This window comes from Pelecanus crispus, chromosome 7, assembly GCF_030463565.1.
Source record: "Pelecanus crispus isolate bPelCri1 chromosome 7, bPelCri1.pri, whole genome shotgun sequence".
NCBI lineage: Eukaryota > Metazoa > Chordata > Aves > Pelecaniformes > Pelecanidae > Pelecanus > Pelecanus crispus.
In genome coordinates this window covers 46,316,854-46,338,422 of record NC_134649.1, presented here as the reverse complement: position 1 = coordinate 46,338,422, position 21,569 = coordinate 46,316,854, and the positions used below count along the sequence as shown (strand labels likewise).

At 42.3% G+C, this 21,569-nt stretch overlaps 1 protein-coding gene across 1 annotated transcript in view; it reads left to right on the top strand.

The window, feature by feature from the left end:
* Window positions 1–1,968: 1,968 nt before the first annotated feature.
* Window positions 1,969–21,569, top strand: part of FOXP1 (forkhead box P1) — a 224,376-nt gene continuing 204,775 nt past the window's right edge. The window contains exon 1 of the mRNA XM_075714560.1: window positions 1,969–1,999. The gene's annotated coding sequence lies outside the window, so the exon portion shown is untranslated. The remainder of the gene's footprint in view (window positions 2,000–21,569) is intronic.

Sequence of the window (21,569 nt, the reverse complement as noted above, 5' to 3'; positions counted from 1 at the left end):
AATTTTCAGCAGTTTCCTTAAAAAGTACATTTTAAGATGGTTCGTTTGCTATCATGAAGACTCAGGGTAGAAATGAAGTCTGCTTGCAAAATACTGCCAAAATAAGGATCTGACTGCCAAATACCCAGGAAAATTTATAAAACAGATAAATATGAAAAGAGGTTTAAAGTGTCAAATCCAAGATAACCCCTGCAGCAAAGCAGGATAAAAGCCTTTATTGTTGCTAATCTAAGAGCACATCGTATGTCAAAGGTCATGTATTTTACATAAAAGATGTATTGTTCTACATACTCGCAGGAAGGTGAGACCTGACCTATTATGATGGAGTAGTGTTATGTCCTTTACAGTGCAGAATCAGGAATGTCTTCTGCGTGTACCGCAGCAAAGTACATAGGGCTTCCTGTACAGCAAACACGTACAAATGTTGGCCCCTGATCTTCTGGTACCACATTACAAGAGCTGTGAAAAGCTGCTCACTCAAAACCTAAAAAACAAAATTAAAATAAAATGCCAGTGAGCAACAGATAAAAGCAGTATTCATTTCATCTCGAGGTAACCTTTTTTTTTCTGGCGAAAAACAATAGGGTTTCAATGGTAAAGAAGTAATGCCTCATTCTCATTGTGAAAACATTTTTCCTTCCAAAATAAATGGCAAATGAGTACATTTTCTTTTGAAAGAACTTAATGAAGATTCTGATTTTTCCCAGAGGTTGGTGTTTTACCGCTTCAGTAAAAAGCTTCACCTACTGATGTAAAGAGCATAACCTACCATTTGATGAGTTTCACGAACACCCCCAAAACTCTGTTCACTCTGTGAATTTTATGAAATGGAGTTTCACATAGCTCCATCTTACACATCCACATGTCACTGACTCTCCATTTCGTATGATGTCATCTGTGTCGCCAAATTATTGCCTGTTTCTTTCTGTCTTTATTCCACATTATTCTGCACCCCTGCAGCAGCAGATCAACGTTTCAGTGAAATTATGTTACCGTTTTACTCTGTTAAGGTATTTGGTCAATTGATGGGGAATTAATTCTGAATGCTGTTAGTGGTTTGAGTTAGTAACTTGATCTAAATTAATAAACAAATGTTTTTCTTTTCTCTTGTACCATATGTTGATCCCAATTACATGAACAGAAAGTGGCAGATTGTCATGTTTCTTAAAAGATTACATACTCTTTTGCATAAGAGAGAGTACACAAGATGCAGTAATATACAGGGTAAAAAAAACCTACACGTGCTGTTTTCTCCCTCCTACTTTTTATAAAGATACACTTTAATTATTTCTCTTTTTAATACCCACTGCTCTTCCCACCTTGGCATGCTTGGTGTGCTCTTGGTAATGCTTAACGAGAAGACATCCCGAGACAGTAAACAACTTTTTGAATTAGGAAGGTGCAGCTAGTTTGAAAATCTCATCTAGGACTGTGTCTCTATGGAGAAGGATGAGAAAAAAGAAAGGATCCAGAAGCTAAAATAGCAGTGGTTACAAATGGTCTTAAAATGCCTTAAGTAAGGAGAACCCATTCAGACAATAGTCAGATTTCTGAAACAAAGGACTGAACTCATCTATTATTCAAACTGAAAATAGATTGATAGACATCAAGATTAAGAAAGTTTATGCTAGAGAACAAAGAAGTCTCATCTCCATGGGGTTTTTTTTCTTCTTTTTTTTTTTTTTCTCCCAAAGACCAAGTTGTTTGTGCTGAACTGAAGAGCCTCACACTGGCTGGTACTGATAAGCAGCAGTCCTGTGACTTGATTGTTTTTATTAACTCTCTCTGAAAGTCATTCACCATTAAACACGATTAGATTCATTTGTTGCTTTATTTATGTTTGTACTTGCAAACGTGGTGCCAATGAAAATGCTTTGGGTGTTGTTGCTGACACTGACCCAGCAGTCACATGTGTTACCTTCTTTCTCTGCAGGGTAAGAAGAGTGACCTTTTTGGGTGGCTGTAACTGAAGATTGCTTTACAGGAGCAACTGAAGAAGGTAAACACAAATAATATTTTGCACACAGTTTCTGAAGCATGTCTGAAGGAAGGATCTGATCCTGCAAACCCCAGGAGCGTGCCTTAGTTGCCCAAGTAAAGGCTCTTCTGGCAATGTGGCTAGAGATTGAAGCGTTGGGCTTGGAGCTAAGCTTTTGGAGCAACCGCTGTGCCTTAAACCCCTGTTTTTTCTGGGAAGCCAATGGTTTAGGTGCCCAGTTGCCACCGGAGCAAGGCCACAAAGATGCACTTTCTGGCTTTCAGCCGTGTTCTGAGGAGGCTGTTCAGTAACCGGGCAGAGCTGGTGTGTGAATGGGAAGACCCTGCGCTGGCCGGTCTTGGTGGCCCCATGGCCAAGGCCGTGGCCCAGCATCCACGGGTGCTGGGCTGGGAGCTGCAGCGGCACAGCCCCGCAGCAAGGTCCCCTTACTGGGGCAAATCCCTGGGGAATGGTCAAGTCGGCTTCAGCGCTGCTTCGTCCCAGGCTGAGACACTCCTGGATTTGCAGCAGCACGTCGAGCACAGCAGGAAAGCAGAATTTAGCTGTTAATTCGATTGCTTATTATCACTGCAAAAATTAAAACACATGCTTTTTAGTCTTTCGGAGCGTAGCGAAAAGGAAAGAAATACCACTCTCTGCAAAATGATTTTTATTTAAAGCAACGTGAAAGTCCCTTGCTTCTAAATTAACTCCTTGCCTCTCTTCTGGTCCAAAGTTTCAAGTTGGAAAGGAATATTAACATCACAAAAGTGGTGATTCACAAAATTAACTTGCAGAAGAGAAGAGTAACGCAGATCAGTGTTTGGTGCTGAAGGGTGTCATCTGACTGAGGTTCATATGGCTGCTTTATAATCACCTTCTTTCAGAAATTAATAGTCGGTTAAGCACCATAGCAACAAGCAACACTGATGTAAGCGTTGAGCAGTGGCTGCTGTTCGCTGTGATGTCAGTGCTCGTTAGTGCTGTTCTCTTGACCTTGTTTGAATATAAAATGGTGATTTCATTTTAAACTTAGAATTTTACAGAATGACTAAATGCATCAAAGTGAATTAGAGCTATTTTTATTTTTAATTTTATTAAAATGTACTTCAAGGGGGAAAAAAATGTCCCTGTTCTCTTCTGTTTTAAATTAAAATAGATCTGAGAACGATATGGGGTTTTTTTTTCAGTTCTTTGTTGCCAAAAATATCTATTTAGTGAGGATGAAATTTATGAAGTTCAAGTGAATATTGCAATCCTTGGCCATGACAATGGTGCGTGTCAGCTGTGTGATATGTGCCTCTCTTCAAGATTTGAATATTACTGGGTTTTTTTTATGGTGGAGCCCATGAGCTATTAGATACATTTCAGCTATTGAAGAAGCAGCAGATCCTGCAGTTTAAGATGGTGGTTGCTTGCCCTGCAGTGGCATTCCCCCTTTGAGTTTTTGTGAAGAAGGGGAAAAATTTTAAGTCCCAGGTGCATCAGAGGGCCTCAGAATGTGTGGGATTCTTGTGGAGCCATGGGTCATGCGTGGCCATGATGCCGTATGACCCAGGAAAGTCAGGAATTTTGGTTGTGATAAATACCAAACACTACCTTCAGACTAGCCTGAAGTTTGTAGGCCATGTCTCTAAAAGCAGACATGGTTTGTATTGCTACCATCAGGACACCACACGTGCCAGGCATACCCTCTGGCGTGCATCCTTCAAAAGTAAGCAGTTTGGGTGATTTGTAGAACATATCACTGGAAAAGACCATTAGAGCTTTCAGTCTGACCTCCTGAGTGTCATAGGCTGTTGAGTCTCACCCCACACCCCTGGGCAGAGCTGGTAAGTAGGGTTCAGCCAAACCCTGTCTCCTAGAAGTTGATCCAGGCTCAGCAGGAAGACCCTTGGGACTGGAGAAAACACCATGGGTCAGCTGTGGTGTACACATGCGGGATGCATGTTCAAGCGCGTGTTTTCAAACTGCACAACAAAATTCGCAACTTGATGAAAAATAAGTTGTTCTATGTGTCCTTTAATGTCAGGACTTGTTTCTCTGAGGAGGTTTGGCTCTGTCCTCCTTCCACTGCAGTGAGGGGTGCCATTTTCAACAAAAACCTATTTGCTGCAGGATCGGTCCATAATCTTGCAACATATTTTATAAAATAAAGCCATAATGAATGATATGTGGTCCAAGAAACTGGATGTCAAATTTCAACTGGGTGAGAATTGAAACTGCCGAGATAATAAACCATGAGAATAGGAGATAGTAATGGAAATAGTGATAGAGTCCTAATTAGAGCAGTGCCACTGAAACAGGGAAGGTTAAGGGTTTGGTTGATTGAGTTTGAGCTCAATTGCTTGATAGCTTAATTTCAGGTGAAATCCCATCTTCTGAGTTAGCGGTTAAGCCGCTCAGTGCAGTTACAGAGCAGGACTCTACTCCTTGAGGAGCGGCCGTGTGGTCTCGGGCGTCCCAGCGCTGCGTGTGAGCCTGGCCTCGGGCATGCGGAGTGGGATACAGGACAGAGCTGGTAAAATAGATTTTTATACTGCGTGTTTTGTTTGCTTTCCTCTTTTCTGTGAGCTCCAAAGAGCTCTGAATGGAGGCACAAATAACAGCATAGATACAGCAAGGGGCTTTGATGGTTAAACCTTCAGTATTAAGATGTTTACATTCTCCTTTATTTAGCACTGTTAGGCATAATGCCTAATTATATGCCAGTTTTTGTTCAAAGTAAGAATTTGAATTAAAATGTTTGATTTGGGGAGAAGGGAGGGGAAATGTATTTTTACAGAATTATGGACAACAGTGTTAGTTTTCCAGGAGCAGTCATTTGCTTAAATGTATGTAAAAGCATTTCCAATAATCAAACACCATTCAGTGAGCATTGTAAATCAGGGATAGCTTGCATGCTGAAAAATTGGAAAGTACAAAACATGTTACTGAAGTTGTACATTATTGATAACAAAAGACACATGCAGACTTTTAAGATGGCAAAGATAGAATACTTTAGAAGACGGGAAAAAAATCAACACAAAGGATTTAGCGAAGTTGCACTTAGTTTAAAATTTCAAATCTTAATGCTTGTCAGAGTTAAATGCTGATTAAATATTGATAATAAAACAGAAGCTGCCCGCTGTAACTCAGAACTGAATGAGATGATCAACAGATAAATCTGTGGGTTTGAGCTTTAACTTTTTTATATATGTATGTTTTCTCCTCCCTTCACTTCAAGCCAGGAGAAGGGTCAGAAGGACTTTTTTTGTATTGAGCTTAGGAGAAAATGGATTGTGCAGTTTGTGTGGAAAACGAAGTGGTTCTGGGACAAAAAAACCCCATTTTTTTCCCAGTAGTCCCACCACTTTTTTTCATCAGGAAGAGACATAGCTCTCAAACCGGGTTGGCATGTCGCTGTGCCACGTCTGTGGCTGGCCGTAGCAGGAGGAGCTCCAGACAAAAGTTGAAGCCCTGAAACAAACTTCTTCAGAGAAGTTGCTGTTTATGAAGGGCTCAACAGTGTGTGCCGTTTCTCCCCAGCACTCTTCCTTGCTAGCGACTTTCCGGGAGATGTGCTGGTGAGGTCCTTACCCCTGTTTTCTATACTGGCTGGGTGGCAGTGATGCTTGCATGTCAGGCAGTGGGCAGTTAGTAGGGTGATACTTACCTTACTGAGTTTGACATCTTGACTTTTCTTGGTTTTGACTTAATGCTCTTAAAGCATATTACAAGGCAGAAATCGCCATCCTTCCTAGAAGATGCGGTGTGTGGCAGCTTCCGAATACGGGTCCTGTCACTTGGGTGCATTCATAACAAAGTCTGTACAGGAGCAGACAACCTGGTTCGTGGACATTTTCTCCAACGTTTTCTCTGCAACAGGCCCAGATTACATAGAGCCGTACTGGAAGCTTTTTACATGAGTGCTTGTATCATCCCCAGCAGGAAATAGGGATCTGGCAGATCCCCATTGGTTTCTGCTGCTTACTTGCTGGTGGGGTGGTGGTCATGTAGCTGGAGAGATTAGTGTCTGTCAGGCCACATCTAAGACTGGATTTATATACTTTTGGATTGTTGGGAGAGGTTGTAATATCCTACTTGTTAAGACTTTTGAGTTACTCAAATTGAAAGGTACAATGCGGTGCAAAGTGTTTCTGTAATCTCTAGTAATGGAAATTACAATATGACCTGCATGTTTTGGGGTAAACCCTAAAAAGGTTGTGTGTGGGCCTTCGGAAACACAAACTGATTGAAGACCTTACGTATTTGAATGAAAAGTTTAGTCCAGAGATGGGTGAAGCTGTGACTTTCCTGAAGCAATTGGGTCAAGAAGATGTAGAAAATAGATTAAGACATTTTGGAATAATTTAAAAAGTATCTGAGCAAATCTCATTAACATGGACCACTAGCATGCTGCATTGAAGACTTCAAAGATCTGTCAGAGGAGTTTTTTCTGTGCTATTGTCTGCCAGCATTAGCAATCTCAAGAGAACATGTTTCTTTTGTTTGCTTTTGGCCCATTTAGCTTTTCTTCTTTTTCTTCTTCCTCTTAATGTTCCTTAATATATTATAAATCTTCAAGTGGGTTGGTAGAAAAATATGTTTCTCGGCTTTAAGATAGTAACAGGTTTGATCCTCTTATCTGACGCTTTTGGACCAAATCCTTCTGGCCTTCATGAAGACTGCTAAAGTGAGCAAGATTTGGCCAGTATTTTGCATAATCCTGCAGTGTTTCTTCCATTAGTTTAGGTAGATGCTCGATACGATCTTCAGTAAAGTGCAAGTGCTGATTTGTATTACTTAACATGCGTTCAAAGTACCATCATCCGTTTTGAATCTGTGAAGAACGTGAAGCATGAGGCCAAGTGGTTCATGCACACCTCTAGATTTGGAAACGACTAGCCTGATCTATACCCACAGATCAGACACAGTTGCATATATTGAAAATGGCCCAACGTGCAAAGGTTGTAACTGCAGATGAAGCACCTATAAAGGGTGCACTGATGTTTGCCTGTTGCTAAAAAGTGCTGTGAGGTCCATTAAACCAAGCTGTCATCCGAGGAGGCCCAGCTTTCCTCATCTAATGAGTTTCACGCAAAAATGGCCGTATTGGCAAGTGCCATCATGGAGCTCAGGGCTGCAGCATCCCTGCTGCGGGCAGGTGTTTGAATTCCTCCCGCTGCCCTTCTGGGGGTGGAAATCTGAGCTATGTGCGTCCCAAGAGGGAGACACAACATCCCGTGCTAGGCCCTGGTGTGCCTGCAAGGGATTTTTTTTTTGTTGTTGTTGCAGTGAGGGGTAGTGCTGTTGAAGTTGGTTGGACTCGTCATCCCGAGCCATTTGGGAAAGGGTGCTGTAAAAGCTGTGTTCAGAAAGTTGGAGCCTGTTCTTGTGCCATCAGTGGTCCATGAACAGCCTCTCCCCTCTCATCTCCTACTGATTGTAGCTTTGCTGTGGACTGTGTTCAACAGGTACATCACTGTGTTCATTTTTTAACTTGGCCTAACTACAGATACACCAAGGAAACAGCTCATAATATACCATGCAATGTAGGCTGTTCAATTTCCAGCCTGGTTCTTTGAGACCAAGCTGGATAATGTGTCAGAACATGCTGCATTTTATCATAGCTTGGGTGAAGAAAGAATTGGGAATGGCACAGGTAGGAACGGCATCGGTCCTCTACTCCAGAACCCAGGCATGGGCTACAGGGCGGATAGCCTGAACTCATGCTCGGTCTCAAACACAAAAACAAATACGGCAGAGAGATGCACTTTCAAGGTTTCCTTCTGAAGCAGGCAAATAGCTCTGAATTAAGAGTTGTGCTGAAACTTACCCTTGTGCAAGTTATGCTGCTGGGCCAGCGAATGCGACGGTGATTGCTGCTTGCTAGTGCAAGTAGGCTGGTGGGCTTTAATACGCATCACTGCCGTCTGTTAGCACCTCGCAGCCATGCCTGCTTCTCAGCACAAGGGCAAGAACCACAGGCTTGAAACCTGCCTCTAGAAAACTCATGTCGCAAAGACGGTGCACGCTCCTGTTTTATAAAATCTAGAGGTGTGAGAAAATGACACCAGAAATAGATTCTTATTGCATATTTCGTATTTTATTTGGTCGTCTCTAAGGTCACTGCTTGTTGCCTTCTACCACACCAGAAGTATATCTTCTGGCATGCTTAAGGTATTGTCCTACAGCGGTAGCAACCGTATTTTACAGTGGCAGTGTTACAAGACCAGTGATAATCAGTGGACATTACAGGAGGCCACCCTTTTTATTTGGTAGCTCATACTAAAGCCAAGGCATTTAAAAAAAAAAAGGGGGGGGGGGAGAAAAAAAAAGTTAGTTTTTGGCCCCAATCACCTGCCCGTATTTCTCATTGCAACATATGAAAGCATTTTTCACTGCTGCTGATGGCAGGAACTTCAGACGCCACCTCTGAGATGTTTAATTGCTAAGTGTTTCTTCCCAGTGCAATCTGTGAATTTTAATTTGGGGCTCTCCCACCTCTGCTGGCCATATACTTCTCAGTGTGTTTTGCATAATACTGCTGAATTGCCCAAAAGGATAATTTCTGACTCTGAGCTCACTGTTTATTTTTTTAGTCGGGTAGCACAAACATTTGGACATTTGTAACTAAGACTCTGACGTCATTTCCATTGCAAACCATTAATATCAGTAGTTTATAATAAGGCTTTTCAACACAGATTTTTGTTGCAATATGATTCTTTCTGTTTAAAAGAAAATAGAATTGTGATTCCCTGTTTTAAAAAAAAAAAAGATAAATTGGCATCTTTTGAGTCATAGGTCTATTTTCTTCTGTCATACCCTTTTTGTTATTTTTGATAGCCCCTGTGTTTATCCATACTAGCTGTATTACAAGTGTTTCATTTAATCCTCTGACATGTTAAGGGTTAGTGGATCCCACTGATGGAAGGAAACGTCTGTGGAAGGGCACAGCATTTCCTGCTACTGAGGCACTTCCACCAATGGAACAGTGGTACGCAGTTGTGACATTAGTAATTGTCTGTAAAGATCTTAGAAATAGAAAGTGATACATTTAAAAGCCAACAGCAGCATAAATCAATAATATAGGCAATGAGGCCATTTCCTTTGGGGAGGTAGGGGGATTTTTTTAACCCCTTTTTAATTGGAAAAATGTCATGCAGTTATTCTTACAGTTTGTGTTTGCTTTATTGCTGTCATCCTTCTCCATTTAAATTTTATTCCAATAATTGGGAAAGATATTTTTTATTGGGAAGATGTTGCTTTTAAAGCTTTATTGAATGCATATTGGACATAGATTAAAATGTTATTATTGGGAAAGAACAGAAAACTTATTTCTGAAAAAGTGCAAATTCTTTTGCATCTTTATTCCTCTTTAAGATCTAATGTCCAGCGAGGAGGAAAAAAAAAAAAAAGTGTGCTTTTATTGTTTGTTTCCTTTTGTTTTAAGGAGGGAGAGATGATTGCTTTTGGTGCTACTTGCTTAGAGGATTCAAAGCTCTGAGCTCAGTTTTGGAGAACGTTAAAATAAGCCCACAGGAGATCTTGTAGAAGTTGTAAGAAATTGTAAGCATGTCTGCTGAGTCAATTATATGAGACAAATTGCCAGGGTAAGGCTGCAAGGTTCCAAACTTGTTATTTACTCTCTGCTATCTTTAAAACAATTCATTTTTGCCTTTGATTTCACAGCAGATAAATGCATGTTTTGGAGGAGAAAAAAGATATTAATTAGGCAAAATATTATTTAAAACTGAAAGAATTATCTGGATTTGTATTCACGTAGTTAAAAGGAGAGTCTGGCCTGTTCTCCTTTTGAAAGTTGAATAACTGAAAGAATATACTTTAGAAATGCAGACTTTGGCTTGTTAAAATTTCTCCTCGATGAGACTCAAGTGCATGAGGCAATATTTTTTTTAGATAATTTACATTTTAATATTGAAGTTATTCTTTTAAAAATAAATTATATATCTTGAGTCTCTGAGAGCATTCTTGTTTTTTTTTTTTCTTTCAGAGTTTATTAACCCTGTAATAAGTTTTGGAAAATTGCATGAAGAATAGTGCAAACCCAGCATGTGCATAGTGTAAATCCCACGTGTATAGTGTGCTCGCTAATTTTCTCAAAGTTTGTGTAGTTAGCGTGTCGTATGTTCATGATATGCAGGCCAGCTGGAGCATTACTGCTGGGTAAGCTGCCATGGTTAACTTGGTTTGAAATGCATCCAGATCAGCCGTAGTATTTTGTAGATACTTGATAAGGTCAAAAAGTCCAGTAAAGTCCTTTTCCTCCTTTCCCAGCACAGTTAGGATGGAAAGCTCAGAGAGGAGCTGCGTAAATAGCTGGGTTTTACTGGACCCAGCTGCGTTTGAAACTGGTGCTAAACTCCTACAGTGATTCCCAGCTGGGCAGGACGAGGCGGTGTTGTGGTGCCACGCTACGTCACCTGCAGCCCAGTGTCACCTACACTCCACCACTTGAGGGACCCGTCTGTGAAGTTGCCCTGCCAGAAGCTACTGGAGAGGAAGGCTTTTAGCTACAAGGGGTCTGAGCACCCTCAGCCAGTCCAAGACCACTGTCCAGAATAATCATCTATTCTCACTCTCGTATCTAGAGCATAGGTGGTGTTGGATTACTACTAGACGCTTCAGGATCCGCGACCATTGCTGGTGTGGAATGAAAGGTTCCTGTGCCTCAGAGGGTTTGTCATACACAGCTGTTGGCAAACATGTTTGCAGTATCTTGTGCGTTGCCGTGTCAGCACGCATTTCACCGCTGCCTTGCAGATTCGGGTTGTCTTCAGTCCCACAGGTGTTTAGCGTGGGCCATGAGATCTCCTCTGTCCCAGCCCACCTAATCTTATCCACTCCTTACATCAGAGGGGTGCATATGTGCATAGGTCTGTCCAACCCGGACATGTGATGGACCATTGTAGGGGAGCAAACTTTCTGGTTGGTGTGTTGCTTGGGAATATTGGCAGTTGGTAGGTTTTTACTGAGATTTTGGGTTTTTGCAGAACATTAGGAAAAGCTCTTTGTCCCATCAAGTAAATCTGTGCTTTCCTAGCTCCTTCCCTCTGTTTCCTGCTGTCTTCTCTCAGCTAGTAGTGGCCTTCTTCAGGCACCACCATACCAGTTGGTTGCATGCAGCAAGGGGAAGCCCTGAGCACTCTCTGTGCATTCTACCATAAGGCCACATACCCTCAGTTCCCCACTTGTGTCTCCTCTCCTGTGTCTCTGTCTTTTCTCTTAGCAAAAGTAGTGCTGTTATCAACTGTATTACGAGATACCAGGTATCTGCAGAGGGTAGACCCCAGAGTACCTCCACGTGGGGCCAAGGCAGTAGCTGGCCTGTCCCAAGTCTTCTGCTTCCCTGCTGCTGTCATTCCTGGGGCAGCATGTAGTTGGCCAGGCATGAAGTCCCTCAAGAACAAGTGGGACCTTGCCCATCTGCAGGGAGGATCTGCCCCCAAAAGGAGAAGGAGCATGAGTTGGGGGTCGTCTTCATGCTCAGCCCCAGTGCCTTGACGAAGTGCAATGGCGGGTAGGCTGCTGGTGATGTGGGAGGAGGTTGCGTACGAACCTGTGACATGTAGGAGACAGCATTGGTGGGACAAGAAGTTCTTCCCCCAAGAGGAAGGGGAGAAAAAGGTCCAAATAAGCTTTGTGGACATTGAAGGAGGCCATCCATCTCTTTAAAAATAACTGTAAAGAGGCTTTCCCAGATTTTTTCCTCTGACATTGACATCCCGTCTGGTCACTGTCCATGAAGAGCGATCTGTGGCATCATCTGGGTAAGACCTTAGTATAGCTCTGCGGGAGAACTCGAGTTTATCATAGTTTTATATTGGGTTTCCCTCAGCACGTAACTGGATGCATTAATAGTGACATGATCCCGGTGTGACCTGGACTTTAATGGGTTTGAACTTGGAACTGTTCAAACATTAAGAAAAAGCCCTCGCTCCCTGCATGTATGTATTCAGCAGCTGCTTTTTATATGCAGGACCCGGCACTGCAAAGGTTCAATGGCGGTGTATTTTCAACTTTCAAATGAAAAGGACTAAATAACTGCCAAAAAAACTGGGCTATTTCTCTCCTGATGCAGATGTGTGACTGCCAGGACATGCATACATCAAAAAGACAACGCGCCTCTGAGCGGTTTAAAACCTACTGCTTTGTTTTGTTTTGCTCGAGGCAAACAAAATGTCAACCCCCTCAATCTTGGGAGAGGGTTTTTGCCGTTAACGTGTGCTTTGCGCAGAGCCTGAGCCCGCGAGTCAGGATTTGGGGTTCGTTTCCTACCTCTGCAGCTGACTCACTCCGTGGCACGGGTCCTGTTTGTTCTGGACAAAGCTTTCTTGTTTTTTTCTTGACTTTGTACATTGCCAGCTGTGCACGATGTACCACCCAGAATATGCTCTTTATCCTATGTCAAACCTTAACTGTGGCAACAAGGCTGTGATTTGATTTTCCCATCTGCAACGAGAGCCAGATTTGCCCCTCGCCCCCCAGAGGGACGTTGCAGGTTAGGTTATCTGGCTGCTGTGTGTTCAAGCAGCTCAGAAAGGTACAAATTGTTCCTTTTTAAAAAAACAAAACAAAAAACCTACCCCAAACCAACAACAAAACAAACAAACTCTGCAAGGCCTCATTCTTGTGCAGTTTTGGAAGGTGTGTCCCATTCCTCTCCTGCCCAGCCACATAGGTAAAGCGGCTTCTTTACCAAGTTTCCGCTTGAAAGGAATTCCATTTACAAAGTTATCAGCTACCTGCAAACAGATGGGCACAAGGGAAGGCCTCGTACCAGCTTGGCGTTAGTGCTTCGTGTGGAGCTCCGCAGTAATGATGGAGAAGTTAGTCACCTGCCACCAGCGTCATTCCCGTGGAACGATGGCAGAGCGACCTGGAGTAAAGCTGTCTCTTTGGAGAGCAGGTGACAGATTTACTGACCACCAGGTCAGACTACATTGCCCATGCCCCCCCCCCCCCCCCTTTTCTTTTTTTTTTTTTTTTTTAGTATTAAGAATTACTATGCATCAAGTTTACTTACTCAGTTGTTAGCAAGTTGTTGTGTTGTAATGTGTCCCCATAACGTCAGCTAAGTCACCCTGCCTTACCCTGCTCCCTCCTCCCGAAAGCCAGGGCAGACCTCTGCTTTGGGGTATCCAGCTCTTTAATGGCATTACGTTTCGTCTATAATACTTTTCTTTTACTAGGGATGTAAATCTTTGGTCTATAGATCTTTGGTTCAGATTTTTCTCTAAAATATTAATGAGCGTTTTAGTTTTTTGGGGAAAAAATGTACACGTAATGATGACATTGTGTAAAAACATAGCAGCTAAAGCATACGTTCTGTTGGTTTGCCTTGTCTTATAGGAACATCATTTTTGCACATCACTATTAACAATGCAAACACCCTGAAATGCTAATAGCACTAGTAAGCTTTTAATTCCACGGAATTTATTGCTTGCTGTATTTCCATGAATTTATAACGCTTTGATTCTTAAGAGCCCCATTTAATCAGTTTTGCCTGGCACAGAACATAATAAACAACTTGCTGGTGCTAAAGTGCCACATGGGGGAGGCTGCTAACAAGAAAGTTAAATGCTTCTGCCACTAGCAGTTTCTTCGCTGTATTTTTCATGAGCTGTTACTACCAGTAATGTACTTTGCTAGCTTTAGAGCAGTGGTTAAACACAGTGACAAACCAAACAGCACTCCAGCGCTGTAAACACCCAAAGCAATACCATTTTTGTTCAGAGCTATGGTTTAAACCAGGCTTGAGGCTCAGTATCGTTTTATGGTGATCAGTGATTTTTTTTTTTCTTTTTCTTTTTAAAAGGCCTTGTTTTTTCCTGATGTCTTAATGTAGGACTTTTAGGAATAACTTGTAAGTGAGGTTGATCAAGCAAAACATTGTGGGGAGAGGGAGAGAAAAAAGAATAGAAATACCTTAGAAAACAGTTCTTGTTTGTTTATGCTGCTTGACCATAAAAGTACAAAAAGACTGTCTTAGTAGAAAAATACCAGATTATCAAGTGCTTTAAAGCAGAAAATGTCATTTGAGTCTCAAAACTGCACCAACTTTATATAATTACCCTTTTAATTATCCCCAGTGGCCCATGAAATTTGTAAAATAGAGCATTGAGAGTTTGATTTACTTACATGTTGCACTTTAGTGTTACGCTCTTAATGAATATTGTTTAGTACTAATGTCAAGCAGAGATTGCTGGGTGCTATAGAGAGGTGCATGCTGCAAAGCTGGGTATTCAGAGGGGAATTGTGGAAACTCCACCTTAAATGAGGAGTATGTACGTATGTAAAGCAATATGCTATAATTTAGGTGCCTGAACGGAAACTATATTGATTTTATCTCTGCATGCAAAGTAGTTTACTATGTTTTCTTTATTTAACCATGCCAGAGAAATAAACATTTTTAGGGCATTTATTTGGTTCTGTGTCAGTGTCTTCCTTGTTAGGGAGAATCGTTGCGTCCTTCCTCTAAAGGATCAGAACGTGGAAGCAAGCTCTTTAATTTGCTCTTAGAACCTAACCGGATTAGCCTATGGTAATGGAAATACCAGTAATCAATATTTGATGTGGGGTTTCTGTGGGGTATCCAAATATCATTTATTGCCAAGAAATTGCTAGAATAAGCTTGGGGGAAATGTGATCTAAAGTGTGGTCTAAAAAATCCAGCTAAATTAAACAGGCATCTTAAAAGGTGAATGGCAACATTGGTGAACAGTAACAGTAAAAAGAAAGCAAGCAGAGTCTGAAGGGTTAGATAATAGGATGTAATAGCTGGTGACCTCTAAATTATTGGTACAAATCTGAGCGAGGTGGAGACTCAGTGGGAAGTATTTGCATTTGAAAATGGTCATAAAATGCTTTCGAGTGATGGTCTGGTCCTCAGGATCCATCTGCTGACAAGTCAGGGAGATTTGATACCATGGGTGAATGGCTCTCAGAGGGATGGGCTGCCTTCCTCTTCCCTCACGTGCCACTTTTTCCTTTCACCTTTTGAATTTAGCAAGTGTTAAGAACAGCATCCAAGTGCTGGTATGGGAGGTTGGACCAGTGGTACAACTGCTTCGGCATCTCTAATAACGTACATGACCAGATGCCTCCAGAGAAAGTGGAAAAAGCCAGAGGTTTTACTTCCCTTCCAAAATTTTTGTTCATGTTTTCCTGCATTCACTGCTATAACAGTCTTGGTATTCCTCTTATCTAGCTATGCGCTGCTTTCATTATCCTGCTGAACTCACGAGATCTTAGCATGGCTTCAGATTTTGTGGACCAGTTAAAACTCAACTCTTAATTTGTTTTTCCAATTTGTGAATATTTCTGTACACTTGTGATACATGTTTTTGATATATAAATACTGTAGCTGGAGGAGAGAAACAACAGAAAAACAATTATTTGGCAACTTTCACATAGTTCAGAGAAAATTTGAGTTCAAATCCTGGCCTTCAATGAATGGCAAAAATCTATTTACATGCCAAGGACCAAGACTTTATAATACAAATTTTTCTTAAACTAAAAAAAAAGAGTTAAGTGTTTGGTGTACAGCTGAAATTTGGAAGGGCAAAGTCGTGCTAATTGTTTACGGAAACAAATTTCAGGGAACTGATTTCTGGAATTCTGAAATTTGAATTTATTTATATTTGAAAATATCTTGTTTAAAAGAAGCTCAAGGGAACAACCTATGAAGAGGCTAATTAAGCATTTTTGTACAACGCTGAGCACAATGGGGCTCCTTTTTTGTTTGTCCTGAGGCCCCGCAGTAATAAACAAAATTACTACTAATAATTGGGAGCCTTGATTTGAAGTCGTGCTGACTGCAGGACGCAGGCAGTGTCAGTTTTCAGTAAGTGCATCAAGGCTGACCTTGAACTTGTATCTGCTGATAAGAGCAGTGCAATAGCCTAGTCGTATCTGAGAGCCTGTCGTAGTGCTCAGCGCTGCTGGTCGGCTTCACCCGTGTTTCTTCTCTCCCTGTCTCGTGCCCTTTCTGTGGCCAAAGCCCGGCCGAGCCAGGCTCCCCTGGTGCGGAGTCATCTCACCTAGCAGCAGCACTGCCGATCGCCCAGGTGCTCCTTGTGCCAGAAAAGCCATGCCGATTTCAGTAGGGGAAAGTGAGAAGATACATTTGTTTTAACAGAAGTGGTTATTTTGGCTCTGTTTTATTTCATGTGGTTTTCTGTCTCCTCTACCACCATGCATGGGTGTGTCACTCCCTTCCACTTGTACAGCTTTTTAAATGTGTGTGGTACGGTATCACGCTCTGGTCTTTACACCGGGAGATGGTAGAAGACAGTGTATTTGTCTGTTTTTTTGCTATTGAAAGGGTTGGAAGTTTGCCTGAAAGCCAAATTGCGTGGCAGGAGATTACAAAACGTTTAGTTCCCAAATCTGATTTTTTTTTTTCCTTTGTGAATTTTTCTTGCTTGCTCAAAGACAAGATTCATCTTGAACAGCCCTGGCTGAGGTGGTGCTCATAACCACGCTGGAAAACGTCCTGTGGCTTGGAAGAGCAGCTGGTTGGAAGGAGGACAGTTTTTCAGGAGCAGTTAGGGCGCTTTCGCTTCTCACCCCATCTCGCTTCGTACTCGCACGCAAGCGTTGGTGGGCCGTGGTGACAGCATGGTCTTGGCAGCGGGCGTTTAACGAAGGTACTAATTAGTTGTGATGCTACCCCACCGCAATGGATGGTGGCAGGTTGCCATTGCAAATCTTGCATCTAAGAGGTCATCTCTGTATTTCACTTCATGTCTAGGCGTCAAAATTTGGGCAAGAGTTTATGGGACTTCTGGAAGCATTGAACTGCTCTTGTGATGGTTCTAATAAATAAATAAATAAATAAAATCCAAGGAAAGTAAAGAAAAGCCAATCCCTAATCAATTAACTCTGTGTTGTCCAGTGTATCAACTCAGGATTGTCCTTCCGCAGTAGTCTGGCATCACGTAAGTGGACAGAAATGTGAACTCTCACCTCGGAAGTAACTAAAAATAAGTGAAATTTCTGAAAGGCGGTTTTACTCCTGTCTAAAGTTGGAAGCATGAAGTGGAAGGTTAATAAGAAGAGAACCCTCTGAACCTCGTGGTTAGACTCGCATTTAGCCATGCAGCTGAGGAGGGGTGAGGGAGCCGAGCCAAAACCATCACAGGGAGTCCAATCAGATCACTGTAGGCATTCCTGTTTTCAAAGTTGGTAGGAAATGGTTTTCTTAGGGAAAAAATGGAATTGATGTTCTTTTTTTACTTTAGGAGCCAGTTTTCTGATCTCCAGTTAAGATGATGAACTTGGACTGGCCTTGAATTTCGGGTCTCTATTTCACTATTTTTCATGAGCTGTAGTTTGTACAGCTGTTGACAAATTCTATGTTTTTGCAATCCTGCACGCCTCTTGCTTTTAAGGAGAGAAAGGAAGAAAGAAGGAAGCTGTGTTACGTTTAAATGCTCTTTAGATCCCTTCACATATGCTTTTGCATATTCTTGACCGATCTTGCTTTGTTTTATGTGTTTGTAGCATTTTTCTTACACTTTGTGCAATCATTAGCATTAATGGGGATTTGCGAGTGTAACAAGAGGAGAACATACCCCAGAGTGTATTACTTAATTTCCCTTTGAAGTGGAATGAAGTTGTCCAATTGGCCATATGCTGTGATTTGCCATCGTTACAAGGAGTTTTTGACTCCTTGTAGAGTAGATTAATCTCTCCTAGGGAGCCTGCGAATAATCACGTTGGATTGCGTATGGCAAAGATAGATAGATGCCACCTTTAAAAGTGCCAGTAAGTTTCTGAAGCACCTTTTCTAAGCCGGGAGCAAGAGGTGCACAATATAAATGCACAAGAACCGTTTGCCCCTGCAAGAATTGTGCACTCACATGATTAGTGAGGCGTGGTATTAAATTATTCGAGCTTTGTGCATAAATATATACTGAGAGAAGCCTTGTAACTGGGGATTTTGAATGTAGTTTTCTTCTTCACGGGCCAAATACTCTGCTGTAGATCAGGCTAAGAGTGTTTCGGTGGGGCTCTGCCCAGGCGTAGCAGCTGAAGAGCTGGTCCTCCTTGCGTGTGTGTCACGCTGTCCCCCACCCAAAGAAATGCCTCCTCATGTTTTATGGGTGGACTTTGCAGCTTGATTGGAAATAGAAATGCAGTAAACAGCAACTGTGTCTCAGAAGTATCCCCAGCAACACAAACTGTTGCTATTTCAGCTTCTTTCCAAGGCCCCTTTTTGGGGGGCTGATCTGCAGCTATATTACAAGCACTGTAGCGTAAGCTGCAGCACCGACCCTGGAAAATCTTGTGGTACAGCTAAGAAATATCTGCAAAACCTTGTTTGTATGTATGTGTGCTTACGTTTAAGATGCAAACCTGTATTTGAGTATGCTTGGCTCCCTGCAATATATAGCTGCAGAGCTATTTGTAAGATCTTGGAAGAAATGGGTTTGTAGTCTTGATTTTTTTTTTTTCTTTTTTTTTTTTAAACTGTGTTTTTCTCACTGATGTTTATTAACATCTTCCCTGATGTCCAGTTACAAGGGATGGGCATGTAAAAGTTTACATGAAAATACATTTCTCTGTAAGTGCTCTCTCACTGCGGTTCCTTTGCAGCTTTAAACCAAAACCAGTTCCATCCTGTTTCATCCTTTACCTGTCAGACCTGATAGAGAGGAGACATATTTCGCTTTCATCTAAAATCCACCTTGTTCCTTCCATTTCTCACTTTGGTTTGCATTGTTAATTTGAAGTAGTGGGTGTGACCAGCTGTCGGAGCCCTGTTGGGAGCCCACTGCCGGGGAGAGCATCCCGGCTTACCCTTGGGATAGCAGGAGGCACAGCCCTGACTCCTGCTTTTTATTCCTGCCTTTTCCCTCTGAACACACCGGCACATCCGAAAGTCTCCTTGCTGACCACTAATGGCTTGAAGCACTGAAACAGGAGCTTAGAGTCAAGGCCGACAATTTTCTTTTCTGCTTCACTCTGCCTGAGCTGGGGCCCGTAAGCCAGGCTCTCTGGACGCGGTTCAGTGCATTCAGGGACATGCTGGACATGAAGGATTTGCCTGTTTGCTAAAAGAGCTGCCAGCGCCTGCGGCAGCCGGCAACGCTTTGGACCGGTTGTGTTTTCCTCGGCAAAGAGCAGGAAGAGGGCAGATGGGAATACGGAGGGCATCTCGTTAGACTGAGCCAAGAAAGTCTGAGCTGCGACGCTGGTTCCGTGTCCCCGGGACCGAGAGACGTCTGTGTGGGAGAGTGATGCACCTCCATCTTCTTGCTCCCATCCCTTTGTCTTAAGGGTTTTGCGATGCTCAGTGGGTTTGGAGACACACCTGCAAGCCAGCCGCCTTGCAAGGGCTTCATGGTGGACAGGAATTTTGTCAGGAGTTTGTTTATGTCCTTTCTTGTCCAGCTTACTTTAAAGAACGAGCTAACGAGGTGCTGTAATAATTGTTTCAAAGCAGTTTTGGAAGAGAAGCTCTGTTGTAATGGTTTTAGTTTTGCTAAAACCAATTTGCCACCCCCTGACCTGCCTTGTTTTTTCTACTTTAATGTTGTCCCCTGCCACAGCTGGAGTATGTAGGGCAGACCTTCATGTCCTTAAGCAAGGCATTTGATGATGAGCAGTTTTGGTGTGCCTAACTAACGGGCATTGAGATTCCAGAATCAGTAGATGGATTTTGGCCAAAGTCCTTGTTCTTTGTAGCAGATTCCGCTGGTTGGGTTTGCTTTGGTTTGGTTCGCAAAGGTTTGACAGGGAATGTCTTGTTCTGCTTTTCTAAGGGTCTTTGTCCTGCTTCTAAAAGGCAAATGTACCAAACACTGCAATAAACAGGCCCTACCCAGAGTTACTTGTCTGGTTCCTACCCCATGCCAGTAAGGCCCGTAGGCTGATGTGGTGCCGTGCTGGAGCTCCAGCAGGTCCTCGGTTCGTTTGAGAGGAAAATATGGGAGTTGCACTAAACCACCTGAGAAGGAATTACTGCCAGTACAGCCAACAGCCACACTTAACCTTGGGTATGTCATCGTAACACACAGTGTTTTAGGAGTGTTAATTATTATTTCGGGTACCCTAAGCAGGGAATGTGTACTGTCAGCTGTTGTGGAAACAAATCAAAAGACAGTCCTTTCCCTAACAAGTGCAAAAGGAAATATGTTTTCTGCTTAATTTCTACTAAAAAGGGAAATGGTTTTGAAGAACACTTTCTTTTTTTCCCTGTTGTCACATTGTGTTTCCCTTCATTCTCCTGTCCTAGAATCTTCTATGTATCTAAATCCATTAAAATAATGGTAGCTGAGAAGGAAAGAATAAGGCAAGGAATAGGTGCCAAGTGCGTATTTACAGCTGCCCTCCTCAAAGCATCCTGTTTTCTTCAGCACTGAGTCTGTTTTCCGTGAATCAGACCTTTTGTAGATGAAGGAACCTCTGAAATGTCCAAGGTTAAGAAGGTTTTTTGTGGGTGTGTGAATATGGGTGTACACCGCCGTACATGTCTGTCAAAACTGTGACTTTTGTGATTATTATTAACATTTTGTCTTCCGTGATGATCGTGGATTACTTGTCTCCAGAGATTCCTTTCTCAAAGGCTTCTGCTGTGAACCGTTAATGTTGGTGGGCTCGGCCACTGCTGCCATGTGGTGCAGAGGAGTGAGAAGAGGGTATGACTTTGCAGCAACATAGGGTTACCTCCAACCACAGAAACTGGGCTGTAAAAATGATGAATATATCTCTTCTGTCATCCATAGATCTGACAGTTTTGTATAACTTATGAATTAAACATCTGGGAGGTGTATATTTTTTTTCCCCCCTTTAACAGTCACCAAAATCGAGGCAGATAAGCCGTGGAATAATTTTCGGTCACCCAGTAACATTGCAGCAAGTTTTGGGAGCAGATCCCTGGAATGTCTCTCATAACAGAAATGGCAGAATTGCCATTAGCGTTAGTGAGATCAAGGTGGCAGCCGGTGCTATGCCTTAACCATGAGACTTTAACCTTCAACTCCAGGCAAAACAGACAGGACCTTTACCGCAGAGGTCTCATCGGAAAGATCCTGACAAAGTAAACAGCATGACACTTAATTTATCTACCCCAGAAACATGAAGGGCTCAGTCGACCTGATGGGATCTGTGGTTCCAGGGAGTCTAGGTATTTAAAACCTGATGCTCAGCCTGCTAAGCCATCCCCTGCAGCTTTCCTTAGTGCGTAAGATATGAAAAAATCTCCTGTCCTGCAAAACAGATATTAAATTGGATACTCTTTCACCCTGCCACGATAAGAAACGCAGCAGAGAGATGCAGGAAAATGGAATGCTGCTTAGAAAGAAAATATATTTGAATCTAACATAAAAATTGGTGAGATAGGAGGATTTTCAGTGCTAGTAGCAATACCCTCCCCAATGAGTTGCTGAAAATTCAACTCTCCCTGTAGTTTTTGCACTGGATTGTGAATAAAAATGGTTGTGATTGATGAAGCGTTTGGTGTCTCGCTGTAAGTTGGTCAAGAGGGACTTCTAAATCACCCAAATGAAATATTGCATTATCATGAACAGTAATATGTAACTGTTAAGTATGCCGTTGCTTATCATAAGCTCAAGCTCCT